Raw genomic sequence first — 10,957 nt, 5'->3', positions numbered from 1 at the left:
TAGATATGAGCAAATAGAGACATACATTTAAGGTACTTCAAGAGAATCTGACTTATACTAAGAATATCAAGCTAACTCATCCCATAAAGTAAGCACATAATATGGCTTTACAAAGGAACAGATTGTTTCCGCAGTGGGCTGTGCAAGGACCCAGTGGGGAGAAAAAAGGGGGCTTTTTAGAAACCAGTCCAGACCTCGTATATAAAAGTCTTTTTTCTCCCCACTGGGTCCTTGCACAGCCCACTGCGGAAACAATCTGTTCCTTTGTATTCATAACCTGGGGTGTGAAACCTCCAGCTCCTCTAGACGCTATTTGCAACACACGCCTGCCAATATTATCACTTAACATAATATGGCTTTGTCTACAAAGTCTCTTCACTGCTCCAGGAAACCCCCCTAGCCAAGATGCACTCTGTATGTGATCCTTTAACATGGTATAATGGTCATTACAATTAATTAAATGTATTTTAAATGTGACTAATGTAAGTACCTGAATCTGAATTGGTATCACCCTGCACAGCAGCACTCAAACTAGGAAAGGGAGAGGCAGTTCTAGAAGCCAATCCATTGTGATCCAGTGCAAATGTCCTGAACATGAATTGGTTGACAGGATAAGAGAGCAGAATGTGCAGACAGGTGAACTACTACTACTTTTGTCCAATCAAAGGCTAAGGATGGGGAGGTGACCCAGTTTAATGCGTCACTGCAGTAGAGCAATGTCAGGTCACAGTACTGTACAGTGAATCTCAGAAATGGATGGACAGAGATACAAATCCTTTAGCAGGTTAAAAAAACAAACACTTCCAATATATTTTAACTGTGTATTTATCTGTCTGCCTAAAGTTTAGCTTTAACTTGAGCTTCAATGCAACATGTGCCAGTATGTGGTTGGTGAGGCTCCTGCAGTGCATTATGGAATTCCAAGGAAGCATGCCCGAGTTCTGACTTGAAATGCAAGGTTTTATAGCTCTGTAGACACACAAATGCCATGACATATTGACAAATAATGGTAGGCGTTGCCATCTTTTGGAAAGTCCAGAGGTTTAGAACACACCAGAATGATCATTTCATATAACAGAAGATTATGACTATAGAACATTACCCAATGTGTATGCATCACATGCTGACCCTGTATAACTCCGGCCTTCAGATCCTATCTTTTTACTGTTATACCCAGGCAGATAATTCAATGTCATCAGTCATTTTGTTTAAAACATTGTATGATTTAAAACAATGTGGAAAATTGGGAATAGTACAATGTTTCTGTAAAGGGATCATGGAAATGTTCTTTTGGGAACAAATATTTGTCCCTGATAGACATTCTTTTGGAATTAATGCATTTAATATATTCAACCTGCCTTGGAAACCTACGAACAATATGTACAAGCTTGTAGTCAAGCACATGCGATTTGTTTGCTTTGTCACTTGGCGACTGTACAGCTTCTATAAACAACTTCACCGTTTGCAAAAATTCCAACTTTTTGAGGCAAAAAAGCTGTTTGATCTTCCATATGAAAAAAAAAGAAGCATATGCTTCTGGTGGGCAGAATTAGCACAACTATTATGTTGCATGCATGTAGAATTACTGTTATTAATGTTTACTTACATTCCTATTTAAATGATATGCACCATTTACTGGTAATGTGACCACAAAATAATTTTGGGAGTCTCAAGTGCTGTTATTGGTTGCAGTCTCAATTTGTGTTTCATTTTATTTCAGTCATCTATCTGTGTGTTAGTTTTATTACTAAATTGTATTATACAATATAATGTACGCTCTTCAGCAAATAATAATAGGGGCGTGTTTTGCGACTTTGTAACTCCAGTCAGAAGAGTTTAAAGTAAAGATTTTAAAGCAAGCTTTTAAATCTTAGGCCCAGTTCAAAGTGCAGGCATCGCCTATGCCTGTACAGTGATGTCCATCCATTATAGAGCATGCTAAGAGTGCCCATCTTCTGGTCATTGGCTCTTGTACGCCTTTCTCCCCTTCCCTCACTTCTCTATTGGCCCATCATTTTGGTGGAAAACTTTACCAAACAATCATTAACCAATCAGCATCGGTGTTGAAATACTTGGAGCTGCTTGGAATGCTGGTAAAATAGTTAATCGATGAAATTCCAAAATGATGTTCCAATTGGACCAATAAAAAGAGGGTCTTAAAAAGCTTGCTTTTTATTTTTTTCAGTTTTGGATAGAGTAGCGAATGGGATTATTGAACCTGTCAGGTTTTATTTTTTGCCTGTGTCAAATAGAGAGGGCCAATATCCCCTTGGATCAGCTTTTAGTGTTCCCTCAACAACGAAATAACACAAATCCGAATTTAAAACGAAACGAAACGAAACAAATTTTTGGGCAGTGCACATGTCTACTGCTAACAAGGCCATTTTTAGTGGTAGGATTGGATGGATGCCCTACTCTTATTGTAGAAGAAGCTGGGCAGTAAGGCTTTTTCATCTGTGTCACGGCCTAATTTTAATGTTTGAATAGAGTGGAGGAAAGCTGTTCAAAAATAACAGTTGTTAAGCGTCAACTTATTGCAAAGCTGACCCCCCATGTACCTGCATACCTGGCAGAATCAGAATCTCAGCAGAACCTGCAACAACACAAAAACTAAGATGGCCTAAAATACAGGCAATTTCCTAGCTCACCCTCTCCCTCCCACCTCCTGTTCATATCTGGCCAAGCACTGTGATGGATAGTCTCACAATCCAATAGTATCATTCAGGGGCACGGCCATTCCTCTAATGAGGCAGCCTGAGGGTGTTGCCTCTGGTGGCATCTCTTTGGGTCTCGAGGGCAGCAGGCAGAGCGGCATGGCTGCTCTGCTGCGCAATGTTTGCAGTGTGCCTGCTGCCACCTTTCTGGTCAGAGTGTCCCAATTGCTAATAGCCAGGCCGAGAGATTTATAAGGTCCATACACATCTCCCTACCCAGCTCCTAGCAAGCTAGGAAGCTGTGGCCAGCATCCTGCCCATCTCTTGGCAACCAGTGACATCAGTGAGCTGAGCAGGACCCTGGCCAGAAACACAGTGGGAGGCTTTCGGCAAAAGAGGCAGAGCTGTCAATATTGGAAGGGGTGGGCAGGACTAGGTGTTGTCTGGTGCTAATTGACAAGCTACAGGCCTATGAATATGCATTGGCAATGCTGATAGCGACCCCCCCTGCAACATTTTTTCATCCCACTGTAGTGCAAGCAAGCAAAGTCTACATGAGAGTGGCAACTCTGCTCTGAATTCAGGAGCAGTGCAGCATCGTTGCCACCCCATCACAGGAAGCTGCATTAGGTAGTCTTCCCTAGCAGGCATTTCAGGACTTTGCAGTGTGAAAACGGTAAGTACAGATACATTTATAATTAAGTGCTACCACAAATATTTTTTTTAATATGAAGCCATAGTTCTACTTTAAATCTACAGGCATACAATTGCCAAAGCAGCTAAACATTTAAAGGAGGTGAAATATTTATTTTCTCACCAAAACCCATTATGTGACTGTAGCAGGCAGATCCCTCACACTTAGCACTCAGGCTGCAATGGTCTGTCTCGGTATCTGGAGGATAGAGTCAGGTAGGAATTTGCAGCGCCGTTATGTAAAACCCCTTCCATGTAAACAATTGACCTAGAAAGGATATTGTTTTTCTCAAGCAAATTGAAGTTTCACTTTCATCGAATGAAAAAAAAAAGATCCATGAAAACGGTGTTACTTTGATTCATTCATTATAAAGTAATATGTAAAAAAAATGTTCACACTATTTGTTATATTGATTATGACATTATGAAAGCAGGAGGCCAGCTCTGAATAATGCAGCACTTAGTAATACAGTGCATTGTGAGGAGTTCAGTAGTTTTTCAAAAGGCAGACATCAAATAGGAAGAAAAAGGTTATGTCACCTTCACCCCGCCATCCCGTCATTTATACGCTATCAGTTCATTAAATTCACATTAGGATACTCCGTGGGACTTTTGGAGCCATTAATGCACCTAAGATGGCATAACAAAATCTCAGTTCACTTTAAAAGAGATGGCTTCGCGACATTTTGTATTTCATCACTGAATTATTACAGTCTCAGATGCATTCTGCTGTGATGGTAATGGAAGGAGGGACGCTGGAGACATAGGCTGTCCATTTGTTTATCCCCGGGGAGACAAAAGAGAAAGTTTGATTAAAAAGAGAAAAAAAAATAAGGATGTAAAAGGAACTAAAGCTTTGACAATTTTTAACCCCGCAAGAAAGGGAAAAAATGACGGCCCTTGACGTATGTGTTTGTGAAGTGCCCCTGTGTTTAAATGACACAGGGCTGGAGAGTACGGCTATGAAGAGAATCCAGGACATGTGGAATTAACATTCACAAATTACAACAGCAGATTAGAGCAGCATTTCCCAAATTTGGGTAAGGCCTGTGTTTATTTATTACTTCTACTCATGTAATGCCAATGTACTGCATAGGATTTTAGAAAATACATATAACCATTGATGTTAGTCCCTGTCCTCTGGTGGAGCTCACAGACTAATGTCCCAACACCAATTATTCAAGCTCTACGAGATAATTTGGAAAAAAATCTATTTATCCTCCAGTGTGTTTTTGGATTGTGGGAAAATTAGAGCACCCCATCGAAACCCCTACAAAGACATGGAGACCATACAAATGCCATGAGGGTGGAATATTAACTCATAACCTAGAGCTGTAAGGCTCCCAACTGTGCTTCATTAAGAGGCATCGCCCCTCTTCCAGAATAAAATATTTTTGTCTCCCTCTTGCAACCAAATCCCTCTGTTCCTTCTCTGTTCCTTCTTAGTTGTCTCTCTTTTTGGCCTGATGTATAAACCTTTACTAAAAGTGCTATGCGATACCAAACCCTTCATGCAGCCTCTAAATCATTACATTTTGAAAAAGCAGTATATAGTAACTTGGGACTGGCAGCGGTGGGTCCTTTGACCCACTTTGTGCTACCACTGCTCCAGTACCATCTGAACTAAGTTACAACATGTACCACCTGCCACAATGTCAACATCACATCAGGACTCCGGAGACCATGGAAAGAGACCTTTAAAGCAATACTATACATACCCTACAGTACATTAAAGGAGAACTATGAGGTGGGTGATTTCCGCTCATACTCATAGTTCGAGCCAATGTGGGACATTGAAATTGTCACACATCGTCTCTATAGATTGGGAAGTGAGTGAACACATACGGTCACTCGCTCACTTCCTGATCAACTCCGAGGAGAGACCGGTGACTGTCAGTCACCGATCCCCGCAGGGATTCCCCCCTCCCACCTCTGATCCTCCAGCGCTGACTGGAGGAACAGACAGAGAGGGGACGGGCATAGCTGGCTCTCAGCCTAGATAGGCAGAGCCCGCTGTCAATCAGTCAGCTGGGTGGATCCCGACAGTTTTGTCGGGGTTCCTCACGGCTGCGGCTCTCTCGTTAGTATATGTCCTCCTGTGACCCTAAAGAGAACTATGGGATAAAAATGTTAACCCATAGTTATCTTTTAAAGGCTCATTCACACCAGATAAGTCGAACTGAGTTAATTAACATTGATCAACGCAGCCTTCACGCAAGGACAAATAGAAATTATCTGTGTTCTTAGTGCCTTGTTCATACCAATGCTCTGTGCAGTGGTGTGCGATTGGCAAAAATGCAGCATTTTTATGCAGCGTAATGCACATCTCCACAAGTCAAATAGTAGATTTAATTAACTTGGAATTAAGTAAAAAAATAAATGAAAGCATAAGGTGCGTTGAAACAATGCATTGCACTGCAGCGTTTTATGAACATAATGTGCCCAAGTCTGGTGCAAACAGGCCTTTAGGGCCCATTCACACCTAATCAGACTGAAAACATAAGTCAACGGAGGTCCGTTGACTTGCAGTTTCAACCTCTGTTAACTGCCATTGCAGTCTGTTGCCTTTTTAAAATGTATTTCCTTTTTTGCCAATCTTTATTTTAATAAACATGTCCTGAGTGGTGCTCCGTTGCGATAACATCTGCTTTTGACTCTCTGTGTTATGTTGCACTAAAAAAAAATAGAGCAAGGCAAAGCAACTCAGCAGTGTGAACTGGTCCCATTCACACCCATACATTTTTTGGGTTACCTTCCACTGACATCCATTGAAAATCAGATGGTAGCGTATTCGGTGTGAATGAGGCCTTAAAGATGTATTCATTGCTACATCTTTAATGTAGCAATGAATACATTAATTTGTGCATTTCATATCTGCCTGTGGTTCAGCTTCAAGGGCTTTAAGGTACAGCGGAAGTCAAAGCATCTGCATTTTATTCTCAAGGAGCTCAGTCCATGTTTATCACATATACTGTGTATATGTTTGTGTGTATATATACATAGAGACTCTACAATCACTTTTAATAATCATATTCTGTTTATGTGATTCCACAAGCTATGTGACACAGAATAAGAAAGAACTAAAGAACAGAAAAAAACCCAAAACAGACTGACAGCAATAAAACAAATTCCCAAAATTCCGTTGGTCTAAAATCAAAACAAATGTACATGCAGTAAGCAAAAACAAACGCATTTGCATTTAACGTCTGGAAAACCGCCTTCCAACCCAACATCAGAAGAGATTTTTTACCTTTCCTCTCACTCTGTGAAAACATTTGGTTTGCAATTTTCGTTCTGGTGGTTCCTAGGGTTAACTTTGATGTTTTGTTCTAAATGGATTTCAGAGGCCATTTATCCAGTTAATCATGAGAGTAGGAACAGATTGAAACTTTTATCCTAGCTGGTAAACTGCCATCCCATACTTTTATCCAAGTTTTCACATGAAAACGTCAGCGGGGAATAAAGCTGACAAATATATTCAATCAAAGATGGAATATTTTTCCTCTTAAGTTGCAAATGGCTTCATTAAAACAAAAACATTACCGCGGGGACTGAGCGGAGCGGAACACTGGTACCGAAATGGTGTTTATGACTCGCCTAAATGTAACGTGAATTAAATTTGAAAGGATTATAGTCAGGTAGGTCACAGATATCAGTAAAGCACAGTCCATTAGGAAGATGAAAGGACTCGGAAAGTCCCTGATGACAGAACATGTTATATGGGTACCTACAGCACAGGACGCATATGTAATGTCAAATAAAATGCAAAACCACAAGTACATTAGAGATAAGTGTGAAAGCAGACCCCAGACAATTACAGAATGATATATCAATGCGAGCAGCACTTGGATGAAACAATGGTCATGGAATGTATTAAAGCAGGCAAACGCTAGATGAAAAATTCAGGATTGTATATATTGGGATTCAGTAGTGACTCTAAGGCTCCTTTCACACGGTCCGATCAGGAGGAGATCTGTGCATGGATCCTCTGCTGCTCGGAACAGATGTCACCATTTTGACATCCGTGTTCATCCAATTTTTTCATCCAACTTACAATGCAGTAAAAAGCTAAAATTACCAGACCCATGTTGGTCTATGGGGAATTGGATGTAAACAGACTTGTGTCCATTTACATCAACTTACATCTGATCCAGCGAAACGGAACTCTTAGAACCCTTTTACACGGGCTTTCCAAGGTCCGTCTGTCAGTGTTTCAGAAAGACCTGATCAGAAACCCAATGTTAATCTGTGGGCAGCCTGATCTGCATTGGTTCGCATCTGGTTAACCTCAGCTCCGGCCAGGTCCGGAAAAACAAACAGTTCTGAGTTTCGCCGGATCCGAATGTGCCAGATCAGGGGTAATCTGATGTTAAAGGACACAAGTTCATTAACATCCAAATCCCCGTAGACCAACATGGCTCATTCAGTTTTTTCCTCCATTACTAGATAAGTTGAATTCAATTAAACCGAACTTTAGGGTTTTTGTTGTGATCTTTAAAGGTTCTTTCAAAATGAATCACTTCACAGTGCAAGCAGCTAGAGAGGTAAGTGAGGGCTTGCTTTAACACACTTTTACTGGTTGTTAAGAACATGTAACTACTTGAATATCCTTAGTCTGGGCACAGGTGCGCTCTAAGACTTGTTCTAACACACTTTATGGGAATGCACTGTATATGTGTGCTGCGTTGGATTGCCATTAAGGCCTCATTCACCCAAGCTATTATGACCAACATGCGGATGTAAATGCTGGATGGGCTGATACATGCGAACAGGCCTGGAACCTTGTGATAGTGTCATTGGTTACCTGCGCTCCATAAAGCATTATGCAAGATAGTGGTGCTCGTAATGACAACACGGATAGTGCTGTGAAGAAATCCAGTAAATATAAGGTAGTCCCTGTAATGGGTCCCTTCCTCAGGGTGACATAGGGGTTGATTTACTAACCTTATAAACACACCACGAATGTGTATACACCTCTGCAGTGTGTTCCCTCCCAGCATGATCTATGGGTGGAATCTAAACACCTTTGTAATGTGTACACACCCAGCAGGTGTGTTGTGCAAAGCCCTGAATGAATTCCAAGGTGATGTTGGGTAAATTAGCTCTATGTGTGTTGCTTACGTTGATGAATGCAAGGAATGTAAATGCATGAGCTAACCATTTTTGCATGGTTTTTCCATATATGGCATTAGTGGAAATATGCTTTTAGAGACTTTTTGGTTGATAAATACGTTTTGCTGTGTGAAAATCACACACACCTGGTGTGTGTGTGTGTTTAGGTTAGTAAATCACCCCCATAGTGTCAATATGTTGCCCTGAGGAAGTGACCCTGCACAGCCTTGAAACGTTGGCAATCTGTGACAATGATTCAATAAATTAAAATAGGATCTATGATATATTGCTTTGCTGGTGACTACCTGATACTCAGCGCACCTCTGGAACCTGTCAACCTGTCCTCGATTTGTACAAACAGAGCAACTGGAGCTGTCTGCAACCACGTGTGATCCCAGGAATACACTTATTCTTGCAGCATGTTGGCCATAAAAGACTGTGTGAATGAGGCCTGTTTGCACAGAAAAGGATGCTCTGTGTGCTGCAGTGCATTTTGAAAAATCAGCATCACAGGCCCATAGAGTTATTGAAGCTTTTTTAGACCTTGTGAACACATGTGCATTTTTTAAAGGAGTTTGTGATGATCTGTCATTACTCCTGCATCCAGGGGTGTGTATCTGTACTTGTACGGATGTGCAAATTCAGCTCAGTATGTAGCAGCATCTAGCCGCATCCTGTCCTTGAGTTGTACAGGCAGCTGGACTCCCAGGAGTAGTTTTTTGCACAGACATGCACAGCTATACAGTGTCTGGGTGAATGGGAGCTAAATTGGAAAAAGTTAGATTCTTCTGAATGTACACATGCTGTATTCTCTATTCTATAGAGAATCCACCAATTTGTAAATCATCAGAAGGCTTCCCAATGGAAATATTTAGGGGAAAAAACATTAGTCACTGGAGATCTGACTAAGTGATCATAAAAAACAATTGATTTTTTGTGTGAAATTTGTGGACATGTGGCATGGACAATCCCTTTAAGCACTGATGCTGCTACCTTTAGGGCCCATTAAGATGTAAGTGTATTCATAGAGGTTTGTATTAAAGGAGAACTATGAGGTGAGTGATTTTCACTCAACCTCATAGTTCGAGCCGACGCGTGACAATGAAACTGTCACACGTCGGCCCAATAGATCGGGAAGTGAGCGAACACTATACTGTCGCTGGATCACTTCTCAAAAGCCGTGAGCCGTGACTGTCACTCACGGCTCCCTGCAGGGATTCCCCCCTCCCCGTTCCGATCCTCCAGCGCTGACTGGCGGGACAGACGGGGGAGGGTGCGGGTACAGCTGGCTTTGCCTCTAGATAGGCAGAGCCAGCTGTCAATCACGCAGCTGGGTTGATCTCGACAGTAATGTCGGGATCCGTCCCTGCTGCGGCTGTCTCAGTATACAGCTCGCGGTATACTGAGCTTTGGGTCACAGGAGGACGCTAGTTTGTATCTCGTGACCCATAGGAGAACTATGGGGAAAAGCACTGATCCCATAGTTCTCCTTTAATGCGTCAAGGTACATTTCCTTTGTGCATTGATGTGATATTGACGTGCAATGCATTTTTCACTTTAGGGTTTGGAGAGAAAGGAGTTATCAGCTATTGACCAAGGCTTGTTATTACCTGTTACCAACATATTAAAAAACACAGTAATTTCACACGTTAGATGTGTTTTCATGCATTGCCATTGACTTCTATGGGCCTTCCAATGCACTGAACAGTGGAAAACGGCAGACATGTTGTATTTTTCAAAACATACACCACTGAAGCGCTGAGATGGGAACAGACACTTTTTTTTATTATATAGAATGGACATATGCTTTTTAACATAGTGCAACAGTGTAAATGGGCCATTAGAGTAAAAGATGCTATGGTAATATTCATTCAATAGCATTGCACTACAAAAAGAAATCAGCAAGTCCTGTATGAATCCGGGCACCACATCAGCGATTGAATTGCAAAATACGACCATCTGGGATTACGCTACAACATCTTAAACAAAAAAGTTACTATGTTACCAGATACTGAAAATAGGTCAATGCTGCCCACATGCAGAGTATCTGCCATTAGTTCTGACATGGAATGTTTTAAAGTGTATTTAAGGCCAAAATTGTTTTGTTTTTTTTTGTTCTGGATTGAATAGGGAATACTTAAAGTGTATTTCCACGTTTACAGTCAGATTTGAGAAATCCCCTCTATATGCTTATGTGATCCTATTCACAAAGCACACTAATTTTTTTTTTCTTTTTTAACTTTCTAGTTGTTCTTTTGGAGCAGGATTACACACAGGACTGTAAACTATTCTGAAGAATTTTAAAAAGTGTAACAGGAGGGACAAACTTGGGACAGACTGAGGGGAAGTGTATTAACATACAATGTACCACCCAAGCCTTGAGATCTTTAACCCTTTAAATTTAGCTTACAACTGATAAATAAATCTGCCAGCAAAGTACAGACAGGGTTAATTATGGTAAACATAACTCCACAGCCAACCCCCCCCCCCCCCCCCCC

Source organism: Nanorana parkeri, unplaced genomic scaffold (genome assembly GCF_000935625.1).
Source record: "Nanorana parkeri isolate BGI_ZX_2015 unplaced genomic scaffold, ASM93562v1 scaffold140, whole genome shotgun sequence".
Lineage (NCBI taxonomy): Eukaryota > Metazoa > Chordata > Amphibia > Anura > Dicroglossidae > Nanorana > Nanorana parkeri.
The sequence above is the reverse complement of the archived record's forward strand: the minus strand, read 5'-3'. Positions refer to the sequence as shown.